General features: G+C 43.9%; 1 protein-coding gene across 2 annotated transcripts in view; it reads right to left on the bottom strand.

The window, feature by feature from the left end:
* Window positions 1–21882, bottom strand: part of CACNA2D3 (calcium voltage-gated channel auxiliary subunit alpha2delta 3) — a 958335-nt gene that overhangs the window by 882682 nt on the left and 53771 nt on the right. The gene's annotated exons all lie outside the window — the stretch shown is intronic.

The raw sequence follows: 21882 nt of genomic DNA, 5'->3' as shown, positions 1-21882 counted from the left end.
AAATGTCCAGCAGGATCTCTGCTACTCATAAGGGGTGTAGGACAATTCTCCACAAGCAGGGCTGCTGTACACACTGAAGGATGCTTGGCATCCCTAAGCCTGGACAACAGTGTGCACCAAACCTGTGAAAACCCAAGACTGCACCACAAAAGTTCAAAGAAAGGTTGCCACCACCACCATCCCCACCTCTCCCTAGACCTGGACTACCTGAGCAGCTTCTTCAGCTCACTAGCCCCATAGGACCTTGGGCAACTTACTCAACCTCCTTGTACTCCACTTTCCACAGTTACAAAAGTAGGGACTATAACTGTATCAGCTTCACAGGGCTATGAGAAGGTAGTGTCTTAATACTTGTAAAAGTTTTGACCACCACACCTATACCTTCAGTAAATATTAGACAATATGATGTTTGTGTCTATCATTGCATCTCCGTGTCAGGCTCTCTTTGAGCTAAAGCTTAACACAGAGAAGCCAGGTGTAAAGGAAAGTAGAGATAGGTGGGAGTGAGCTTAGGACAGAGCTGGTGGTCTAGCAAAGGCACAGACACAGAAATAAGCCAGGGTGGGGAGGCATGTTAAGGAACTTGGACTTGATTCTCAGGAGTCAGAGTTTTCCTCCAGATCACATGCATCAGAATGCCCTGAGACAACGGCCAGACAGCTGATTCCTGGGCCTAACCAAGACCAAATGATTTGGACCCCTGGGAGGTGGGACTCCAGAATGTGCATATTAGGAAACTTCCCTCAAACAATTTGGATGTCCTCCAAGGTTCAAGGGCTGGCTGTAATTGACAGGGTATCGTGTAAGACTTAGCATGAGAGTGACCAAGTTGGATGGGTGGCCATATGAGAAAGATCAGAGTAGGTACAACCAGTGAGAGAAAAGCCAGGCAGGAGGCCCTTTCACAGAAGACCTAAGTGTTGAGGGTTCTACTATGATCTAAATGTGTCCCCCCAAATCCATGTATTGGAATGTAATGGCCACTGTGATAGTATTAAGAGGTGGGCACTTTAGGAGGTGATTAAATCATGAGGGCTTTGCCCTCATAGGATGGGATGAGAGCCCTTATAAAAGGGCTTGAGGGAGTGGGTTCACTTTCTTCCACATTTCCACCATGTGAGGACACCCAGTCAGTGCCATCTATGAGGAATGCATCTTCACGAGAAACCAAATCTGCCAGTGCCTTAATCTTGGACTTCCCAGCCTCCAGAACTATAAGAAAATAAATTTCTGTTCTTTATAAATTACCCAGACTCAGGCATTTTGTTATAGCAGCAGAGCCAGACTAAGACAGGCCCCATCCACATGGTAATCAAGAGGAGAGTAAGGAAGAGCCAGGAGGAAGATTCCAGAGAGAATTTTGGAAAGACAAGGAGGTGGGAGACAGGCAGGAGGGAGATCTGGGGCTGGTTTCTGACTTTGGCCATTAGGAAATGGTCCCATCATCATGTCCCTGCTTCTTAATTATGACTCTTTTTTTACCATTTTTAATTGATACGTCATATTTACACATTTTATGGGATAAATATGACATTTTGTTCCGTGCATAGAATGTGTAAGGATCAGGTCAGGGTATTAGGGGTATCCATCATCTTGCATATTTATTATTTCTATGTGTTGGGAACATTTCAAGCCCTATCTTCTAGCTATTCTGAAATATACAACACATTGTTGTTAAATATAGTCACCCTACTCTCCTAACATTAGAACATACTCCTTTTAACTGTATGTTTGTACCCATTAACCAACCTCTCTTTATCCCCCACCACCACTCACACACCCTTCCTGCCCCCTAGTATCTACCATTCTACTCTCTACCTCCACGAGATCAATTTTTTTTAGCTTCCATATATGACTGAGAACATGCAATATTTGTTTTTCTGACAGCTTCCATGTTTGAGAACCAACTATGGGCCAGACCCTGAGCTCTCAACATCCCACTGGGGTAGACAAAATGCTCTCCCCATTTTGCAGGTAAGAAAATTGAGGCACAGAGAAGCAATGACTTGCCCACTGCCACAAGGGCCATAAGTTAAGGAAATGAATTAGAACCTAGGTCTCTCAGGCCATAGAGCTGACACTCTCAACAACACATTGTAATTCAGCCTCGAAGGAGAATATTCTTCCTGCAACAAGCTCATTCAAGCTCATCCTTCCTGAGACTGGCACAGCCTAGTGGTCATCGGTGAGTGCTCTAGGGATAGGCTGCCTAGGTTAGACAGCCACCCACTGGTCCCAAGACCTCAGGCAAGTAACTCCTTTAACTAGGAATAATCATGGTGCCTGCTTAATAGGGCAGTTACAAAGATTAAAGGAGATAATATTTGAAAATATTTTAGCAAGCACCTGGAAATTAGGATTCAAATATTTACTATTATCATAGTATCCAATGCCACTGTCAGAGACAGAGGAGAAGCCCTAACTAATTCCAGAAAAACCTGAACACTGGGAAAAGAACTGGCTACAACATGCAATTTGCAAGAAAATGAGCAAAAAGCCCTTCTGCCTGCTTTTGCTCACTGAATAATTGGTCACAGCACGACTCTGCCGCTGGGTCACCTGGAGCAGCCTCAATCGTCCCACAGCCATAGTCATGGACTGTAAGGAATAGGGACATAAAGTCCTACCACCTGGGCTGAAGCCAGGTTCCAACTCACCACATAACCGGGGAGTGTCACTTCACCATGAAAGCCTCATGCCTTCACCTGTAAAAGGGGTTCAATAACAAAAGTTCCCTTCTCCAAGGGTTCTTGTGAGGATTAAGTGAATTACTTGGCAGAGTGTCTGGCCAAGGTTACATGCTGAAAAACTATAATCGTGAACAGCCTCCTCATCCCAGGCATGGGGGAAAAGACATTTGAAGGATAGCCTGTGCAGTCAAATAGGGCTGCAGTTAACATTATTTCACTGCTGTCGTAATTCTTAAATTCTTCCTCCCTGTCATGGGTCTCCCACATGATCTGATTGTCCCTGAGGAATGAGCAGCTCTGCTAGCTCCATGATACCTGCTCCATTTGAAGTCGCTTTCCCTTGCACCAGCTGCAGTGCCATTAGTAACCCCTGTTTCGTTTGCTGGGCTGAATTACCTGGAGAGCAGCATCGATTGTGCCCAGAGAACAATCTACAGCCAGCATGGCATGAATACAAACACACACACACATACACACACCACATATGGGAAAAGCATGTAGGGAGTTAAGACTGCTTCACGGCTCTTGTGTTCATTCTCTGCTCCAACCAAGACCCTGAACCTCCAGTGCTCTACAGCATATACTCTCTGTGGACAACTACCTTCTCCCTTAGGTGTCTGAGTTTTCAATAACCCAAGAGTCTGTTTGGCTACTTCTATGGTTTCCACGTTTATACCACAGAATACTGTGCATGTCACACCACTCCTGTCTCAATTATATGTTGTCACCTGCATGTTGCATGGTGAAACTCAAGTATCAATGCCCTGTTTGCAGAAAGAAAGGCAAGCTCCATTTGTAACTGCAAGCACTTCCCCTTTAGCATAAACTCTCCACAGTGATATATTCTTGTCAAAACACATCACTTGTGCTAAAAATAAAAGTCTTCTCCTCCACCCCCAAGCAGTCATTAAAAGAACTTTCTGGAAGTGGGAGGATGAAGGGCCACCCACTCTTGATTCAGTTGGCACTGCTGACTGACAGGGAATTAAAAAGGAAAAAAAAAAAAAGCACTGCATCCCAGGTTTCCTCATTATTGATGGCACAAGACATTCTAAAGAAAACTTGCAGGGAGACCATGAATGTGCTAGAAGGCAGCTGGCAGGTCCCAAATAAACCCAAACCTCCTCCAAACAAACCGCCTCAATGCCAAGGCATCCTCAGAACCCCCCACCCACTTCCCGGTTCAGGGGAGACACGGTGGATTTGGTGTTGTTATGCAATACAATCAACAACAGCAACAGTTAACACTTTCGGGGCCCTTCATCGACTATCAGATCTGGGTTCTGTGTACATTCTCTCTTCACAGCAGCCCTGTGGAGGTAGGGCTCATTATCTATCATTATTCCCAAATATTAGAAAAGAAAGGCCAGAAGAAGTTACAGAACTCGCCCCAATTGCATGGCCCTGACACCCAAACCCAGCCCTGCCTAACACCAAGCTCAACTCTTCAAAGCCAGACTGTCCATGAGGGAGGCTGAATATGCCACTCCTAGCACCAGGCACACGCATGAGAAGAGACTGTATTACCGATTTCCATGTACTCAGTTGGTTCAACTTGAAAACACAGACAAAAAACAGCCCATGGCATTCCAAGGCACTCCCTGGGTACTAGATTACAAATCCATTTAAGGGTTTGGACTGCTCAGCATGGGTATGAAACTGAAAACACTAACTTAGATATGATGATGATGATGATGATGATGATGATGATGATGATGCTGTTGATGATGTTTTAAAAGAAAAGGCATTAGAACATTAAATATGGCCAGAAGGCAGAAACATACTCATTTTAAAATCATTATTCTGATGTGATCTGCCATCACAAAAAGTCACTGAAGATTACATGCTTGTCCCAGAACATTGTCCCCGCTTGTTGAGGCCATTCCAGTTCTGCTTCTCTTTTAGTAAATGGAAAAGGCTGCTCTATCTAAGCTTCAGGGTTAATCTCCATTTCCCTAGAGCAGGAATGTGTTTTGGCCTCATACGAGTTCTTCCAAACTTTGAGTGGGTTCATCGTGCATGACTGATTAAAACAAATCCAACTCAAGAAAGGCACTTTTTTTTTTTTTTTTTTTTTTTTTTGCTTCCACCTACAGTGATCAAGCAGCAACTCAACACCATATATGACGGCAGGTCCCGGTATTATCCCACTTGATTTTTATGACAGTTCTTGGGGGCGGGGGGGTCCTTTATTCTTTTGTTTCCTGACAGATATCCCCATTTTACAGATGAGAAAACAGAGGTCCAAAGAGGTTTGGTCCAAGATCATATGGCCACTAGGGAGCAGAGTCAGAATTAGAATTCAGCTCTACAGACCCCAACCCTGTGTTCTGTCCAGTGGATCTCAACACTTCTGCAGTTGCAACTAATGCTTGTAAAATGTATCTAGAGTATTTTACTTATAATCTTATAAGGAGAGATTGAAAAAAGATATTTACTTTCTCTGCAAGCAAAATGGCTCACTACCAATGGCGTCACTGTGAAAGAGATAGGAAGGCACAACAGCAGGAGTACTTTAAGATTCATGTTCAAAGGTCTCTATAGACAGAAACTCTGATAGTGGCATGCTTACAGATTTCAGCTGGGGCTAAAAATCAAAGGCACAATGATGTAAGGTTTTAAAACTCTCAATTCGGGGGAAGTGGAAAGTGGTGTGTGTGCTGGTGGCAGGGTGAGACACCACTCACCTAGAGCACAACCTTTTAGCCACCATCAGTAGGTCCTAAACTTGTGTTCTTCCATTATCTCTCCCCTCTATAGACGAAAGCAGATTTAAGAAACATTCACCCTGGCCGGGCGCGGTGGCTCAAGCCTGTAATCCCAGCACTTTGGGAGGCCGAGACGGGCGGATCACGAGGTCAGGAGATCGAGACCATCCTGGCTAACATGGTGAAATCCCGTCTCTACTAAAAATACAAAAAAACTAGCCGGGCGAGGTGGCGGGCGCCTGTAGTCCCAGCTACTCCGGAGGCTGAGGCGGGAGAATGGCGTAAACCCGGGAGGCGGAGCTTGCAGTGAGCTGAGATCCGGCCACTGCACTCCAGCCCGGGCGACAGAGCAAGACTCCGTCTCAAAAAAAAGAAAAAAAAAAAAAAAAAAAAAGAAACATTCACCCTTTCTGGTTACCTCACCTCACCTGCCATTGACACATTCTAATAACCCTGCTTCCAGTAACGAATACTGTAGCATGGCCTAAATGTCTGTGTGCCCCCAAAATTCATGTCAAATTCCTTACTCCCAAGGTGATGGTATTGGGAAGTAGGGCCTTTGGAGGATGATTAGATCATGAGGGCTCCACTCATAGGAATAAAATCAGTGCCCTTATAAAAGAGGCCCCGAAGAGCTAGCTCATTCCTTCCACAGTGTGAGGACACAACTAGAAAGCTCCATACTAGGAAACAGGCCCTCCCTTGATCTTGGACTTTCAGAACTGGGACAAATAAATTTCTGTTGTTTATAAGCTACTCAGTCTGTGGCATTTTGTTACAGCAGCCCACATAGACTAAGACAACTGGGCAAACAGCATTTATGAGGATGGGTTGTGACGCTTAAAATTTTTAAAGTAGAAACTTATGTGTACCCACTAACTTTAATGACATAAGAAAAAAACTCCTGTTGTAAACAATCTAAGGTGAAGGCACAACAAGTTTGAATGGTAGCTGATGGGGAAGACAGGCCTGTGTGTGGGATTTGACTGCTGAGACCAGGCCTCTGGTGAATGGTGCCCAATCCAGTGGGAAGGAACTCCCAGCAGACCTCTCCAAACTATCAGAACTCCAGACAACTTTCTCTGGAAGCTAGGCAACAAGCATCCCTCATCCCAGCAATTTGCCAACCCTATATCCCGAGAAGCCCAGCCTGCCAGTCTGTCCCACCTCACGCAGCATATTCAACTAGCACCACACGGTGATGACCCCACCATCCTACCTCCTGGGCTCTAGACCTCAAAGGACAAGGAAGGATGGTATCGGAAGGAATAAACTTGTCTGGAGAGTCACAAGACCACTTTCTGTCTTTGTGTTTGACTTTGGTCCTGTCCCTAAATGGTCTTAAGACTATCTACCATGGAAGAGAGTTATGCACCTTCATTAATGGATGCAACACCCAAGCCCTTTCACAATCAGAGATGCCACACACAGTATCAGTGGGCTGGTTTCATGGGAAGCCTCTTCTTAAATCCTTTCAGCTATGACTATCCAAGCAAATATGACTCCCTACACTGGGTCCCGCTAGGAACTAAGTTCTTACATAAAAGCTTGCTGGTCAATACCCTGGCCAAGTAGAAATGAAAAGATTGGGATTTATAACCACAAAGTCCAAGAATTGCTTCAATAAATTCCAGCCCTCATTTCCCTCAAGCAGGGGTTACTTTAGCTCATGCTTGTAATAAAATATGCAGAGTTGTGCCTGAGGCTTAGATCCCATGGCTTCACTTTTGACTCAGGCTAGATGCAATGCAGGAGTGAGGTGGGGAAAATTCCATGAACTTGTCAAAGTCAGTCAAAGGCCGAATCCATTATCCTGAGATGCTGGGGACAAACACCACAAATGGTATCAGAGGGGTCTGCCAAGTACTAAATGAGTGACACTCTATATTCCACAGAATTTGGCAGCTAATATCACCACCAATGCCATTCTAATGATAAGCAAAATATGTATATCCATTTGGAAGTTTGGGGTTTGTGGATCTATTAGAGAAGGGGTCCAGTGTTCATTATCTTTGACCTGAAAAATGCATGAAAATCTCTCCTAAAGGAGCTGAGAGTAAACTACAGCCATGAAGCAATTCTCTGTCAGGAAACCCAGCCAATATGGCCTCCCATTTGCTCCAGCAGCAGAAGCAACCCTATGGTTGGATTCCAACTCCACGTAGTCTATCACAGGAATACATGGACTCTGAGGCACTTGGCCACTAGTCAAGAGGCATCGTAGCCTAGGCTGGTCAAGCGTGGCATGGGTGCAGTCTTAAGGACATCATGAACACAGACTCTGCCGACAACGCCATTCTTACCACATTCAGCACCCACGAACCACCAAGGAAAGATTTACCAGGTCCTGATGCTGGACAGGTTGCGTGTCGCTGTCCTTGGTGCTGAATCACTACAGCTCTCCTCGGCTGTGCTATCCCTACAGGGTAATTTCTGCACAGCCTCTCCTGCTACTCGGTTGTTTTTATTTTTTATTATTATTTTTTTAAGTTTCTAAATTGATAACAGTGAGTTGCAATAGAAAAGATGGAAAAAGCACAACCATGACCTACGCTTAACAGTCTATACAATGAGTTCTGTGTACGTATGTTCCACAGCTAGATTGGAGTGTTTTGAGCAGCTGGTTGGTGGAGTACATACCCATGTTGATCCCCTGATGCTCTGTCTGGGGACCTGACAGTTATTTGGGAGTTCAACTCTCTTTGATCAGAATGCCTGGCACCCTCCATCCCTGTATGATAAACATCGGGTCATCCTTAAACATCCAACCCCTGGACCATGGACCAGTACTGGTCTGTGGCCTGTCAGGAACCAGGCCACAGAGCAGGGGCAAGCGAGCATTACCACCTGAGCTCCACCTCTGTCACATCAGCGGCAGCGGCGGCATTAGATTCTCACAGGAGCATGAGCCCTATTGTGAACTGTGTGTGTGAGGGATCCAGGTTGCAAGCTCCTTATGAGAATCTAACTAATGCCTGATGATCTGAGATGGAACAGTTTCATCCCGAAACCATCCCTGCACCCTTCTAACCCTGCAAAATTTTTCCTCCACAACACTGGTCCCTGGTGCCAAAAAGGTTGGGGACTGCTGCCCTAGTCAATCATTACCTCACCCAGGAAGCCCTTCCTGACTGCCAGTCCCCATTCAAGACAGACAATTAGTGATGCCTTCCTCCACACTCCACAGTGCTTCCTAGATCCCATTACCCTCCAGCCCTGCAGTTCTGGGTTTGTGTGGCTACTTCCTTTATTCAGATGTGCTCTCCTTGAAGAAAGGGACTGTATTTTAACAAAATTAAGAACACAAGTGTGGTGTTCAATTATTTCAATTGTCAAGCCTTTAAAATCTCTGTAGTTTCTGTCTACCCAGTTGCTATAAGATCAAAGCAAGAGACAGACATGGTGGTATTCAACTGACTATATGAAGTTTTATTTGCTAACATCTAAGAGAGCCCAGGAGGCCTATCAATCCCTCCAGACACAGAAAGAGTCATCTGAAGGCTGAAGGCCAAGATGTCAGGTGACTCTTCCAAGGTCACTCCATTCATCAGCAATGGCATCAACATAGGACCTGCTCTCCCTGCAAGACTCTAAAAGTCACCAGGTCCTGCAGCACTCCCACGGACAGCAGCAGCAGGAGCCCAAAATGCTGAGAGATTATCCGATTCCCAGCAGCAGACTTAGAAAAAGTGGTCACAGTGTCTCTTGTAGATGAATGGCATTCAGACCTCTGGGAACATCAGGGCAGCCTTTCCTTTCCCTCCTCACTAGGCCAACTCAGGGTCACGGCCACACCTAGAGCTTGGCAGGGCTTCCCATCACGGAGGAAGGCAGGAGCAAGGCTGTCCTGGCTTCAGAGATGGAGAGTCCTGCCGTTGGTGAGCATCTGGGTTGGATCTGAGATTTTAAAGGCTCATTCCCTTTTAATTTACCTACTTTATTTTAATATTAACTCAGTTAATATTTTTTTTCAGAAGACATAAGGAAGGAGAGATATCATAAATCCAGATACAGCAGAGAGCACATTAAAAATGCAGTTCTATTATCTTAAAACTAGACATGTAATTAGAGCAGTCATGTAGTATGAAGAGAAATTACCAGAAAAAAATATTTTAAAGGCCTGGGTGAAAAGAGAAAAAGGTCTATATCATTTAATCTCTAATACATAAAGAAAGAAGGAGAAAAATACGCCTTCAGATCTTTCAAATACTTCCCCAATGCCCCCTAAAATATCATTTTCACCCAGCTTTTCTGTTTTACATGCATAATTTACCACAGTGCACACTAGCCTCATTTCTTCCTTTCTTCACCCAAGATGCATATATTTTGGGAGGATGTGGAATTCATCCCTAGATTCACCCAACCGATTGTGTCTTTGGGGATACTTGAAATTACTATTTGAAAAGAACACTTCCTGCTGTTATACTTACTATTAACTCTAAAATTTCATCCAAACAAAACACAACACTGTATCAAGTTATTGCAACATCATATTCATTCGCCAAGCTCACAGTAAGTATCTGCGACTTGCTGGGTACACCAGCCTCACCCTCATTCCCATCCTCAGGGCTGGAGATACAGACTAGTAATAAGATCTCTGCCCTCCAAGAGCTCAAAGCTGGTGCCAGCGCTGGTAAGAAAAGGACTGATGGAAGCACCGTTGCTTAGGGTTGGAACAGAGGATACAATAGAGACCTGGGGGAGGACGGGAGAGCAAACCACATTCTGTCCTGGAATGCAAGAAGACCTCTGAGGGAGGGATGCTTGAGGCAACTTAGGGAGGCTGAGTAAGGGTTATTGAATCAAAGAGGAGGTGTGCATTACATCCAGAGGAACAGCATGGAATATGCAGCAGTGTGATCAGCAGACCAAGTCATCAGATCTAACACAGGACTGGCAAACTATGACCTGCAAGCCATATCCAACTGCTGCTTGTTTTTGTAAATAAAGTTTTATTAGAACACAGCCATGTCCATCATTTAGTATTGTCTATGGCTGCTTTCACACAACAACAGCAGAGTTAGGTATTTGCAACAGAGACTTTGTGACCCACAGAGCCCAAAATATTTACTATCTGGCCCTTTAATGAAAAAGTGTGTTGATCCCTTGGTCTACAGGATTTAGTGTTGAATCTATAGAATAATATGTTCATGAATAAACATAATTTAACCTTTAGATGTCATGTTACTGACCTCTAAAAATCTAAAGCCCCAGTCTAGAAGTGTGCTGCAGACAAATTAAAATTTTAGATATTAAGTAAGTTTGGAAGATGCCAGGGTAAAATTAAGCAGGCTTCTTTTTAAGGACTTCTAAGAGCCCTTAATATGCAAATACTTGGGAAAAAATTAAAGTAGAATTTCTCAAAATTCTTTGCTCCAAAAACTGTTTGTGCTCAAAAACTCCTCTTCTGGCCAGGCGTGGTGGCTCAAGCCTGTAATCCCAGCACTTTGGGAGGCCGAGACGGGCGGATCACGAGGTCAGCAGATCGAGACCATCCTGGCTAACACAGTGAAACCCCGTCTCTACTAAAAATACAAAAAACTAGCCGGGCAAGGTGGCGGGCGCCTGTAGTCCCAGCTACTCGGGAGGCTGAGGCAGGAGAATGGCGTAAACCCGGGAGGCGGAGCTTGCAGTGAGCTGAGATCCGGCCACTGCACTCCAGCCTGGGCGACAGAGCGAGACTCCGTCTCAACAACAACAAAAAACAAAAAACAAAAAACAAACAAAAAAAAAAAAACCTCCTCTTCTGCCAGAAGAAAAATTCTATTCTGATGTAAGTATTTCTTTTTATACCCTAAAGAGCTTATGTGTCAGGGCAAAGCAGAGCTTGGGAACTTCTATAAGCCATTTAGAAGAACTGCAATCTGAAAAGTACAACAGTCACAACTTATGGTATTGAAACAGGTTTTTCCATTACTTCACCTTCTAACCAATGGGTTCATTACTGTCCTGTCAACAGAAGAATTTCAGCATTTATGAACAGAACTTACGGGAAACATACACAAACCCCTTCCACTTGTAAGACACAGCGCCTTTGCCTCAGACCTTTGGGGTAGTCACACAACACCAAATGAATCCTCCCATAAGGGCTTCCCTACCTAGCCTATGTCCCTAGTCACTGAGAAGCCATCACTCTCGCTAATACTAGAAATGGTTGGGGTTCTCACCTCAGAATGTTGCTGACCGAGATAAACATTGCAACATTCCACTGGTCGCTCCAGAAAACTCCAGAATTTCAGTTCCAGAGGAAACCTCCCTCCATTTCACCCACATTCACTACTCTGAATCAAAGAAAAAACAAAGAAATGCAAACCAACAAGAGATGAGAACTCAAGAAGCTCATGTCCCCAAATGGATTCAATGCCATCGAGTATGATAATAACCCACATTAGGCCGGGCGCGGTGGCTCAAGCCTGTAATCCCAGCACTTTGGGAGGCCGAGACGGGCGGATCATGAGGTCAGGAGATCGAGATCATCCTGGCGAACACGGTGAAACCCCGTCTCTACTAAAAAATACAAAAAACTAGCCGGGTGAGGTGGCGGGCTCCTGTAGTCCCAGCCACTCGGGAGGCTGAGGCAGGAGAATGGCGTGAACCTGGGAGGCGGAGCTTGCAGTGAGCTGAGATCTGGCCACTGCACTCCAGCCTGGGCGACAGAGCGAGACTCCGCCTCAAAAAAAAAAAATAAAAATAGATAATAACCCACATAAACCATAAAGTACTTCCCCATGGGATGGCCCATTTCATGTGTCAGCCAGCCATGAAGGCAAGGGAAAGATTAGGTGGGGACTGCACCAAGGCCTATGTATGCTCTGGGGGTGGGGGAGACAAATGTCCTTTTCTCCTGTAGCCAATGCTAAGCACAGCCTAGGTTCAAACCCAGACTTCAGGACTATAAGCTCATGATCTTGGGCAAGTGACCCAGGCTCTCTAATACTTCATTTCTATGCCTCTAAAATTGGTGATGGGAGGACGTGGGAGGGCTTAAGGTCTTAGCACAGAGTAAGTGAACAAACATAGGAAGTGGTTACTATTCACTCAATTATATAAACATTGCCTACCTGTAGTCTGGGGCTGCAGCAATGACCAGAGGCAGCGCACACCTGAAGGGTTTGTCAAGTGTGCGCCAAATGTTCAGACAGAACCCCCAGGGCTCCAGCTTTCCCCAATCAACCTGAATCTCTGATCACTCTGTTTTCCCAGCTCTGTAACAGTACTTATTTCCTGCACTCAAAGAGATAGAAAACAACATGCTCTTGTGCTCATGACAATTACCCTGCCTTCAAGCTTGACCTGGGACAGCTGTGTCTCATTCAAAACGACCATCACAAACGCACAGGAATGTGTAACCTGGAAAAAGCAGGTGATTCCTGCTTTTTGATTCCACAGTCAAGGCAATTCCACTTTCCTTCAAATAAAAGAAAGTAAGTATCTTTTTTTCTTTTCTTTTTTTTTTTTTTTTTGAGACAGAGTTTCGCTTTTGTTGCTGAGGCAGGAGTGCAGTGGCACAATCTCGGCTCACTGCAAACTCTGCCTCCCAGGTTCAAGTGATTCTCCTGCCTCAGCCTCCCGAGTGGCTGGGATTACAGGCATGCGCCACCATGTTCGGCTAATTTTTGTATTTTTAGTAGAGACAGGGTTTCACCATGTTGGCCAGACGGGTCTCGAACTACTGACCTCAGGTGATCTGCCCGCCTCAGCCTCCCAAAGTGCTGGGATTACAAGCTTGAGCCACCGTACCCGGCCAGGCTCTTCTTAAACTCAGGCAAATGTGAACCTAGAAATTGAGAGAACACAATACACAGATTTTCTTTTTTAATCTATAGGCTTCCTGAAAGTAAAAGTTTTAGAGAGGAAAAAGGTACATTGGCAAAAAGCACCCAAGTATATGGGCCAGGATGCAGATCTTACCCTGCCACCAATCAGCTATGTGACACTAAACATGTCACCTCTTCTTCAGAGGCCCCAGTTCCCACTCAGCCTGCAAGGGGGCAGGCCACCACAAACCCCGACAGCTGCCTACCACTCCAAATGCTAAAACCCTATCAACCAGGATTAGGTGCAAACTACTATGGAATTTCAAAGTCTCTCTGCATTTCTTTCAATATGTTTTCTGAATAGCAAAAAATAAAAAAATTTAAAAAAAGATTTTCTTTATGCCCCGATTCTCCCAAACTGAATTCCACTTTCTTACCTACTGGTAATTGTGATGGGTTTTATTCCAATTTTGTTGGGGTCAAGTAAATTACATTTCATAGCATGAAAAATATTTGGTGGGGGGAGAACGTGGTCAACTTCAGAGATGACAAATACAGTAAAGCCTTGTCTCTGATTATTTCCCACAGGAATATGTAGATTATATCTTTTACATGGGGACGAGTTGTGATTTAAAGAAATGCTGTCATAATGTGCTGTGAAATAAACTCAGAAATAGACTTTCCATCCAATGCCTGATAGATTAGTTCCTCTGCTTGTTAACTGAATTTGTGCATCGGCTTCTATTCACGGCTCTGATTGTTATTTTCAAATTGTCACTTGAGCTATATGGCGCTTCTAGGATTTATTTTCCAGCCTGTGGCATGATAAGCAGTTTCTGCCATCCCAGTGGAAACCCACAGAGAGGAAGTGATCGCCCAGGGCCCACTTTCCCAACCACTAACCACAGCAAGTGTAGAGCACTCAGCCACAGCAAAGTAAAACCCAACCAAATTAACTGGTAGAGTTATCTAATGTAGTCACTCTAAATCAAACAATGTAGTAACATTTGTTTCAGACTACAGAAGAAATATTAGATGTGAAAATAAAGCCATTCATTGGATATTTCGAAGGAATGGAAATCACAGTTTTATAAACTTAGAATCAACATCCTGTTCCCGTCTGCCCAATAAGGAGGAATGCATTTATTTATGCCAGTGACGAGTGGACTCCCGGCATCTGATTTTATTTATTACAGTACCACACTGCAGAAAGCCATTTGTTACCTCTTCTTTATGCTTACAATAAAGGGTGACGATATTTATCAAAAAACTCATTATCAAGTGAGACAAAAAGCTAAAATTGGATTTCCAAAATAAAAATACCAATCAAGCAAAATCTCACTTAAAGCCAAAGGATTTTTCCATTCTGACAGGATTCCTGAATGCTGATGAGTTCTCGCTGAGTGCTGAACAAGGCTGCACTGCTAAGTGGCTTACCCAAAACACTGTCATTTTTCATGAGTCCTAGCACAGACAACACAAGTCTTTGCATTAAAATTACTTCGTAACTTCAGCTCCGGGGCAATCTAAAACCTAACTTTGATAAACATTGTTGCCTGTAAATACATTTCCAGAAGGGTGTATGTATCGACATTTCAAGCCCACCGGATTATTAAAAGTATCAAAACCAGTTTCCAAATTTAGGTATTTGCTTCAAACCATTATGAATATAATTTTAAAAACAGCTCATGTGTTCTGACAGCTTATTATGTGTCAGGCTCTCCCAGGACACCCATGGTTTCATTTCTCCCTTACAATCATGCCATGAGGGGGTCCTATCACAAGAAAACTGGGCCAAAACAGGGAATCAATTCCAAAGCCTATGTCAAACAGTGACCCATTACTTCTTCAATAAGAAGCATGTGCAATCTGGCCAGCTCACAAGAATTGTTTAAAAAGGAAATGAAATAATTTATGTTAAAGCACCTCAAAAAAAATTTTAAGTATAGGTGATGGGCTCAAATCCTGGCTGCCCCTGTCAGCTGTGAAAATGAAGCAAGTCACATAACTCTCTGAGCTCTTAAAAAAATCTTTAAATTTTCTAATGGAGGTCTATATTAGGATAGATTTTAATAGTCACATACATTTTAAACCCAAGAAAATATTTGGAATTAATTGAAAATAATTAGTAATGTCTCCCTATGTTATGCCTACCCACAACTATTGCCTGAATGCAGGGTTATTACTAACTTTTCTACAAGTCTGTTTGTAAGTAGCCAATGTTCATAATGAGAGGTTAATCACTGAATGGTACAATTCATCCTTGGGAAAGTTTACTTACTTTTACAACCCCTCACGGTTGTTGTTACTGCTAAATATGAATATCTTGATTAATAACAGCAACATAATTGGTGTCCAATATCTATTCATCACCACAGCTCAATTTCTTTATAAAGTACCTCCTTATATAATAAATAAGACCTTCATGTTCTACCTGACAGCTTGATTAATGACCCTGCAACCAAACCCTTTTTCACAATAAGTGAAGGGTGAATACTCTCAGTGTCAGCTGTTTCTACTCAGGCTAGAACCATCCACCCGTCACAGAGAAGAGGGAAGCCTCCTGTTATATATGGTGGGGGGCAGGAACCCTAAGAAGCCTTTGTTATTCATCATGACAAGGGCAACCAGATGGTCGACCAGCTCAAAGATATCTACTGAAAGTTAACATTTATCAGGTAGCCTCCTTCTGCAAGTGTTTACTGAGCACCCACTGGATGTAGAGAGCAAGACATAGCCCTTACCCTCAAAAGCTGCCCAGGGTGGAAGGTTGAGCAGGCAAGTACAGGCTTAGTGCACGCAATATGCCCAACTCTACTGACCAAGTACATCCCAGGACATCAGCAGGACAACAGCCAGGCCTGTTAGGGCAGAAGAGAGGTATGGTTCTTAGAAGACTCAAAAGAAGAGGCAATATATGACCTGGGCCTCCAAGGAAGACAAGACAGAAACTGACTAAGACATCTCCGAAAATTCTTCAGCAGGGTCTGTGGGTTGAACCCCTTTGTGGCCAGGGCTATCAGTGTCTATGCCTTGGAATTTCTTAACCTTAGCTTCTGAGAAGGTTTCTTTTTTTCTTCTTTTTTTAATTTTTGCATTTTATGTCTTAGCTAATGTTCTTTTTTTGGTTTTCTTTTGTCTTTTGCCTTTTTTGTTAAATCTTAGTAGACATATAGCTACTAACCATGACTGGGGTTGGGGGCAGTGGCTGGCAGTTGGGAGAAGTGACTAATCCCAGCTCTGTGGCCTGGGCCTCGTTGGACTAAGGGAAGTCCAAGTAGGACTTTAGCTTCAGCAGTAGGTTCATGTATCTCAGTGATGTTGGGTATGGGATTTGGGGTTCATAGAGCTGAGCTGACATCGGACATGACCCTCAGATTCCTATCTGTGAAATGCAGATGGTAGCACACATTCACTCAGTCAACAGATCTTTGTTGTGTGCCCACTCTAGGTCTCCCTCCTCAGGTTGTTGTAAGGACAAAGCAAGGTCATGCACTTGGTGTCACACATGGCACACAGCAAGTGCACAGCAGATGGGCCTGAGCATGGTTCCCACCTGGTCAACTGAGAGCCTCACGTACTCCACTCACCTCCTGGCACTGTTGGGCAAGGGTTTCAGAAATGTAGAGTCACTACATCAAGCTAAGGTCATTCATCATATTACACTCACATTTCTCGAACATTTTCCTTTTCTTTCCAAATAAGATTTAACAAAAAAGGCAAAAGACAAAAGAAAACCAAAAAAGGAACATTAGCTAAGACATAAAATGCAAAAATTTAAAAAAGAGGAAAAAAAGAAACCTTCTCAGAAGCTAAGGCTAAGAAATTCCAAGGCATAGACACTGATAGCCCTGGCCACAAAGGGTGATCAACCCACAGACCCTGCTGAAGAATTTTCGGAGATATCTTAGTCAGTTTCTGCTGCCATAACAAAATACCATAGACTAGGTGGCTTAAAACACACATATACTTCTCAGTTCTGGAGGCTCAAAGTCCAAGATCAAGTCGCTGGTCAGTTCTGTTCCTGGTGAGGACTCACTTCCGGGTTTATAGACAGTCATCGTCTCATTGTGTCCTCACAGATCTCTCTTCTTATAAGGGTACTAATCCCACCATGAAGTCTCCACCTTCCTGACCTAATTAGCTCCCAAAGGCTTCATCTCCAACTACCATCACATTGAGGATTAGACTTTAACATATGAATACAAATTTGGTTGCAACATATAAATATGAATTAAGCTTCAACATACGAATTTTGAGGGAACATAAGCATTCAGTCCCTTGCAGGGAATCCCAGCAAAATTCCCCCAATTATGTGTTTCCTCTACCACTGGGCAGGAGGCATGAGGATGTAGACAGCTGCCTTAGAACATCTCAGCCAAACACCAAGAGACCCAAGAATCTAGCTGGGTCATGGGGGAAACGTTTCCCAAGAGTAGCAACAGAGTTTCTGCAGAAGCAGCTTCTTCTGGGAGAGCCAGAAGAGAGCAAGACTGCCCAAAGGCCCAGCCTTCCAGATCCTTCTGCATGTCAGTAACCCACAGGCAACTTCTGAGGTATTGACAGACGATGCAAGTGGTCACATTAATACTTTGAGTCAAATAGTTTAATCTTCAGCAAAGTCACGGCTGTTTCTCTTTCCCATTTTTCCTCTTTCAAAATCAAAAAGGTACTGGGCCTCTGAAAAGGGTCACAGGACCTTCTCAGGATGAGCTATGTACAGTCTCTCAAGGTAGGGCTTCAAGCCACTACTAACCCCTTTCCTCCCAAAAAGGTTGATGGTGTGGGCAGAGGCAGTGCTGGGTACCATCAGCCACCAACTCAAATCAATATAGATGCTAAATTTAAAGAAACGTGTTTGCTATGCAAATGAAGCTTCAAGGCTGTCACCTATAGTGCCTTCCAAACAGAGGCTTTCCACAGATCTGAAAACCAACTCCTCACTAGGCGGCCTCATCTGTTTGTGTCCCAGACTCTGCCCCTCTGTAGCCCAGAACCAAAAGCCCCGGATCCAAAGGAAGAAAATCCCATTCATCCATCCCATACCATCATTATTTATTTTAAAACTGCTTTCTTCAAAGGACATCAGTTTTTTATTTTGACAGATTATTTCTGTTAATGGTATCAATTAGCCGGCATCTGACCAACTGTTCTGTTAAAGATGCAGACTGGCTGGATTTAAGTTAAAGCATAAAGCCAATTTCATAATTTCCAGGCAAACAACCAAGACAGCCCTCAGAAACAGCAAAGCACAGTTCAGTTGGTGATGATGCCACTCAGCTTTGCCTTTTTCTTCGTGTATCTGCTTACTAAAGCAGACAGAAAATCCAAAAGCTTCTGCCAGTGTGGAGACTCAGGGAGGCTGACTCTCTGGGTAGGCAAAAGCTGGCTTCTATCTTCCTGTCCACCTTGGGAGACCAGGGTTACCAAAATCGCTAGGCAATCAATACCTGATTGTCTCAACTGCCTTGGAGACAACTCCAGAAACGAGGCCAGGGCAGGTACCCAGGAGGGGTAAAGCCGTATCTAAAGGCAACTCTAAAAGATAAAAAAAAAAAAAAAAACAGTGGAGAACAGCAGAGCTTCTCATCTTAAAGCACAGGCTATTTTCTGAGTACTAACCCCTGGGCTTTCAGCAAGTCTTAGCATCACTGAGGGTTCATGACCAAACTGACCATACAGTAACGTCCAGAGAAGGGTCTGGACAGCTCCTCTCTGCAGGGCAGCTCTCCAGCTTACTACTTTACAGACTCCTTTTCACCTTGTCTTCTGCTAGTTTTGCTTCCATCTCTATGGAAACTGGAGTGGGGATCAGGAGCCAGCCTTGAAAATGATCGTCAGAAGCCATCTCCTAATTCTATTTCCATGGAAACAGATGACAGATCCGTGGAAATAAGGTAATATTTTTGAACAAGGTAATCCTTTTTAAAAAATTATCCTTACCTCATTTTCTACCAATTTCACAGAGCTGGAATTCAAGAGTGTACATTGCTCATGAACGACAAAGGCAGCAACATTCACTTGAGGTTAAAGATAAATATAGGGGACAAAGAAGTAGGAAACCAACCACACAGAAACCAGTGAAATTAAGAAAACGTCGCCTCAGCAGCAATCAGAAGAGCATGAAGTAGAGCACTCCGCACCCATCACACAGCATTTGTCTCAGGCCCTTGATCAACTTTTGAAACAGCATCATCACCATATATGATGGTTTTCACTAAAGAAGACGTTTCCTAAAAATGAAACTCGTAAGGAAGCTTTATAACAGCAGGATACAAGTGTGGGGGCAGGATACTTCGCCAGAGCCAACAGTCTTCCAAAGTGAACTACTCCATTAAAAAAGCCCAAGCAGTTGGCTTTTTGAGAGGATAAAACCCCTCCTGGATGGGGAGCAACCTAGTCCTGAAATGTGACTGTTCCACCTACCATTTCTTACTAGGAGTGAAACTGAGGAAACTGAAGACGTCCTGCCAAATTCTTCTTATAAAATAACGTCGGTCCAAGACCCAAAATAACGAGCCACAGATAAAAAAACCCTGAATTTGAAGGCTGAAATTGTAACGAGTCACAGCATTTTAGGTCAAAAATAGCTTGAGCTCATGAAAACTGGCATAGTTAGACGGTATTTATGCTTAAGGAGCTGGGAGAGGTGGAGTTTGTAGGGAGAGACTCATGCTGTGGAGCAGATACAATGGATTTACCCACCTTTTCCTTGGCATCATGTTAACAGCTACCATTTATGGGGGACTCACTCTTTGGAAGGCATAAGCTCAACATTTCACACGCATTTGATACAGCTGCCTCCCAGTAACCTACTATCATCCGCAAGTTGCAGAGAAGGAGCCTGAGATTCTGGGCCACCCAGCCAGGATGTGTGGGGCTATACTGGAAACCCCGGCCCTTCTAACTTTTGACTCCAGCTCTCTAATCCCACACTGGACTGCCTGAAATAATCACCACCAACACCTCCAGAGCACTCCCCCAATCCCAACCAAACGAGAAAGCAACACTTCCTGGCGGCAGGTTAGGCAAAGTTCATGGACTGCTAAAAGCCAAGGTTTAAAAAAAAAATCAACAAAGGAAGGCTTTAAATTACCTGGTAATAAATAAATACAGGGTAGTTTTGAAACTGGATATAAATATGCCAAAAGAAAATGTTTTTGTATTGCTAACAGTGAGATGACAATGACATCAAAAAGCTACACAAGCTAATGACACCACAATATACAGACTCGTGCGGGAAACAGATTTTAAGGCTAAATCAGAACAACTCAGGTGTGCATACCATTTGTTTCCAGCATCAGCTTTAGTAAAAGCACACGTGAATTAACACATTATAAAATGCACAAATTGGCCACCATCATTATCCCTTCAAAAGAAATCAGAAAATAAGATAACAGCAAGGAATTGCTGCCACACAAAAAGAAAAGCTTCAAGGATGTGAAAAGAAATACATCGAAGGCAGAATGAGTCAGGGCATTCATGGCTGTGGTCCAGGAGAACCGTTTGTTCCTTAAACACATAAAAGGGAAATTTGAAACTAAGCAAACCATTTGGAAAAACAGAATCCTGGATCAAGTAAAGAAGAAAAGCCAATAATCTGGTTGGATGTTCACACGTAGAACAAATGAACTCCACAGCCATTGTAACACAATAGAACACGAAAAAGTGTGTTGGGGTTCAGAAACGGACACCCCGAAATACAGTACTTTGTGCAAGCTGAACTGAAAAGGACCCCCAAAGCTAGGCAATGCACAGCATTCTCTGAAGTTCCTTATCGGCCTAAAGTTTGGATATACCAAAGAAGAAAACAACTCCCTCCAGTTCCTTCCTTGAGTTTTCATTAACTGAACCCGTATCTCAGGAAGGAAGACTACAGTCTGCCAACATACCTGGACAGACTTCTATATCAAACAACGGTCCACTCTTTGGGCCCAAAAGACTTTGTCCCAGACACTGTGTGCTCTTCAAGCCCACTGACTTCTCTCTAGTAATCATTTACTGCACCACAACAAATTTCCTCTTCTTCCCCTCCAGTGACCTGTTTTGCCAAGCCTCTATCTTTTCTGTAACCTCAAGATGGTATATCAGCTTCTGCACCCCAGTGGGGGCTGGGTCTTCATTCCAAGGGCTCCTATATAACATAAAACAATGATGAAATAAATGTGTATGCACTTTCTCCAATTAATCTGCCTCTTTTTTTTTTTTTGAGACAGAGTCTCACTCTGTCGCCCAGGCTGGAGTGCAGTGGCATGATCTCGGTTCACTGCAAGCTCCGCCTCCTGGGTTCACACCATTCTCCTGCCTCAGCCTCCCAAGTAGCTGGGACTACAGGTGCCTGCCACCATGTCCAGCTAATTTTTTTTTTTTTTTTTTTTTGTATTTTTAGTAGAGACAGAGTCTCACTGTGTTAGCCAGGATGGTCTCAATCTCCTGACCTCATGATCCGCCCGTCTCAGCCTCCCAAAGTGCTGGGATTACAGCCATGAGCCACCACGCCGGCCCCTAATCTGCCTCTTGAGAGTTGATTTCTCAGCAAATCTTCAGAGGGCCAGAGGAAACATCCCCCGTGGCCCCTCCAAGTCCATTTGCTAATGTTAACTATGAACACTTACACAACGGGGCCCTCTTTCACTTCAAAAGCATTTTAAAAGCAATGAAAAACCAGCTACAATATGTATGACACAGTCAGTGCTACGGTGTCACTTGAAAATGGCAAGGAAAACT

This window comes from Rhinopithecus roxellana, chromosome 1 (genome assembly GCF_007565055.1).
Source record: "Rhinopithecus roxellana isolate Shanxi Qingling chromosome 1, ASM756505v1, whole genome shotgun sequence".
In the NCBI taxonomy this organism is placed as follows: Eukaryota; Metazoa; Chordata; class Mammalia; order Primates; family Cercopithecidae; genus Rhinopithecus; species Rhinopithecus roxellana.
The sequence above is the reverse complement of the archived record's forward strand: the minus strand, read 5'-3'. Positions and strand labels throughout refer to the sequence as shown.